Below are 4,023 nucleotides of genomic sequence, written 5' to 3' on the forward strand. Positions count from 1 at the left end.
CTTCAGTTAGCCTAAGCAAACCATTGATTTGTCTAATAAATATTAACAGGTTTAATTTAGACTTTACATCATAGGGAAACTGAGACTGTCTTTGAATTATATTGTAAAAAAAAGGATAAAATTAAACTGTTTCTTTATCCATACCACTATATTTTGACAAGTTATTCTCTTTTTTCATGTTGTCTGAGAACACAGCAACTGTCTCCAACAGACCCTTGGGTGCTCCCCCCTCTCTGCTCCAAGGTGTGCTCAACTCAGGTTGTCTTTCTTTCCAAAGCAGAGAAATGAAATACTTGTTAGGAACTTGCAAGTCAGACCTCAGATTTACACACTCCAAATCAGGACATGGTGGTTCCACAGTGAAAATATGGCATGCCTAGACAAGGCCCTCTAGACACAGAATAATCACGTTTCTGACTGCATGTCACACAGGCTGTAAGCAAACACTCACTGGCACATTACTTCTTCCTTTGTCACTGGGGTTTTTCCTCACCTTTGGCTCAGCACATCTTCCAGCACATCAGCCATGGTGTTAGGCTGTCAAGACAGCAATCTCCTTTTTTTGCCTTCAAAAGATGAATATACTAAGAACAGGGAAAACCTAATGAGCTTTTACTAGATAGCATTAACTCTATCAGGCTTTGCTGTTCAGACAAGACTGCAAAAAGGTGACTTTAACTTGAAGCAAGGTATACATTGATCTAACCGAGTCAATGTCAGTGTGAGACAAACACTATAAACTGGGAACTGATTTGCCAAGTACTTCTAATGGTGAGAACCTTCCTATATGAACTATGGAAGAGATCTGAACAAGATCTTTTTACAAAAAGAAAATATTTTACAGACCAAAAACAAGTGAAGCAGCCATTTATTGCAGTTGACCAGGTATGTAAATAAACTGTTCTGACAGTTATAAGCAAAGTACAAAATATTTAACTGTGGACAGTTTCTTCCTGTTTGTAAACATTAGAAAACTATTTCCTCTCCAAACAATTTAAGCATCAGAAAGTATAAACAGTCTTTTGCAGAGGCTCATGAACATGGCTGCCTTCTTTCTAATAGTTGCAGAGCATTTCTGTTGTCACACCAGGAAAGGGGTTTTCCTACTACGTTTCAAACACAAGGGATCCTGGCTGAAGCCTTGTTATTGACTACAGAAAGTGTACTTACTGTTTTTTTCAGAGAATTCTTCTGATTCACAAAGCTGCTTTACTTAGTGGACAGTGCTGGTCACCACACCAGTAAAGGCAAACCTTAATGCTCTGGTTTGTGCCAGCCAGGTGAGGAGGATCTGAAATTAAATTTCCTATACAGAAAATGCACCCTCCCTTTTTCACTCATCCAAGTAAGGTAAGAGTTGTCTCTCAGAAATTTTACAAGGAACAAACCAGAATATTTTCCATAAATCCTTTTAGTAGCATTTTCAATTTTTTCAGTTTCAGCATCCAAGCCTTAGGAAGATGAGTGGTCAAGTGCATGAAGTCAGATAATTGCACTGCCCTCACACAGGCTGAGCAAACAACTTGCCCTGACTGCCAAAGGCAAACAATGCAGATGAGTAATTCTACAGCACAGGCAACTTTGATACTATGAGACAAATGACATTAAAAAAGCCAGCTGTCCTTAACAATCCAGGAATTGCTCTGTGGGTTCAGAGGAAACAATTTAGCATAGTTATACTGCATTAAAAAGACAGAAAAGGCTCCAGAGGTTTGCAGCATTGTTAACACCCGTGAGATTCATGAGCAAGGACTAAAGCATAGTCAAAACTGAGGGCTATAACTAAAAAAGAATATGGCTTTATTTCATTTTAAAAGAAGCCTTTCTTGCTGAAAGTGATGATGTTCTAGTGTACCTGTGGACATCCAGGGCATACTCAATTTCCACCCTAGTTCCAAAAGTCTCTCCTGTGTACATCCCATTAATTGTAAGGAGAATATTTCTCTTAGAAAGATAGTATTTTATTTGAATTTTCTGCCCTTTCAACAGGTGATATGGAAAGATCTCAGTTAAAAATAAAGTAATTTTTATCCAATTATTGCATTCTAGAAAGAGTAACTGTATTACATGTATTAAATGTACTACTTTATACTTTGTAACTTAAATACTTACAGCTCAGTTTTGGTTTAGGGTTTACTAATGTCAACTATCTTATGCAAGGATCTTGTTTATAAAAGGTTATTTCTTTGATATACTTTAAAAGCTCTAATTTGAACTATTCAGAACTGGAGTTCTGGACCAATTTTTGCCCATTTTACAGATTGGACTTGTATGGAGAATGACCAATGGTTAAAATTACACACAAGTTTTGGATAACTCATCAAAAATACTTCTAGAAGTAGAGCAACATATTCCAGGTTGCATGAGACCAGCTGTTGCTCCATTTTTAACATGCTAGAGTTACCTGGCTTTCTGCCAGAGACAGCTGTAACTTGTATTTCATATTTCTTGCCCATCTGTGTCCCATGGAGGAGATCCCTGCTGCCTGTGAGCGTGACCAGTGCTCCCTGAGAAATGCCACAAGAGAAAGCAGCACCTTGGGCAGGCTCTGCAGGGACACCCAGCCCAGCAGAGGGATCCTCCTCCCTCAGTGCCCCAGACAGGAATGAGCACAAGGCTCATGCCCCACATCCCTGACCTGGAGGTGCTGGTGGGAAAGCTGGGAAAGAGCCTTTGCCAGAGGGGTTCCTTACTGTACCTCCTGTTGGAGGTGCTCCCATCACTCCCCACAGCATGCAATGGGAAAAAGTAGCTGAAGCTTAATCTCCAGAGCTGTAGATTTTTTTGGGAAGAAAACCTCCCAACCTGCTACAGGTAACAGTTGTTCTTTCAAAGAAAAAATAAGCAAGCCTGCCAGTAAGAATTTTGTAAGTAGCTCAGGAAGCAGCTCTAAATCAATATTATTTTAAGCTCCCCCTATGCTAATTATGTCAGTAGAATGGGTTTTCCCCCTACACCCCCTGCCCTATAAAATTATATTTTTTTTTCGCATTAATTAGTTTTGCTTACTGAAATAAACAGCTATGTTCTTGCTGCACAGCTCTGAGACTGCAGCTGAACCTCCACTATCCTGGCCATCTCCTGGGGTGCTTATTTGGAGTTAATTGTTGGTGTTCCAGTCACTGCATTAATCTGCCCACTGCATTTAGTGCCAGCATCTACCACTGTGGATTAGGCAGAGTGCACAGCAGCTGCTGGGATGCCATCCATGGGGAATGGGGTGTTGTAGGTAAATGATTAATGACATCTATGTTTGCAGCACAACACACAAAGACAGGTACCAAAATCCCAAAATCCCTGGGTGATGTGTGTGCTGTACTGCAAACACAGAGTGGAGTTATGAATACATTTGCTCAGTTCTGACTTATTTTGACCAAAATATTTTACACTAGCTTAGAGATGATGAGCATTTATAATTTTTTTTTGCTTCTAGAACTAAATTAAAAACGCACATGGTAGTTATAATCACATTTACCTTCTGGAGATGCATTTTTATTTGGCTTGTCCTCTGTAAAATACACCTTCCAGACAGCAGCATAAAAGCAGTTGCTGTTTGTTCCCCTCCCCACAGCACCTTACCAGCATTAATCTCCCTTAATGCAAGCAGCCCCTCCCTATAAGGATGGAAGCACAGCAACTTGATCTTTTCCTCTGAACATCAAGTCTGGTATTGGATGCAGCTCAATACACTTTATCCAGTGTGAGATACATTTAGCTGAGACATTTTATATATACACCCATCTAATACTGCCTATGAAGTTCAGCCTACCTCTTCCTCCTATGCATCAGCAGCATCACACTGCTCTCAATGCTTCCTAGGGAGCTTCTCAAACTACTTGTTTGTAGACTGCAAGTTAATCTTTCAGGGGATGAGCAGTTCTTAATTTCCACTCAGAAGTACATTATGAACACATCATTATAATACAAGTTATAAACTCCTGGCTTACAAGTACAAGGAACTCTGTGAAAACCGCATAGGTGAAGTTATATTCCAGGAACAAGTTACCTACCTACAGCTTCCTG

Source organism: Melozone crissalis, unplaced genomic scaffold (genome assembly GCF_028551555.1).
Source record: "Melozone crissalis strain CALT ecotype California unplaced genomic scaffold, PUWL_Pcris_2 ptg000023l_1, whole genome shotgun sequence".
Classification (NCBI taxonomy): Eukaryota; Metazoa; Chordata; class Aves; order Passeriformes; family Passerellidae; genus Melozone; species Melozone crissalis.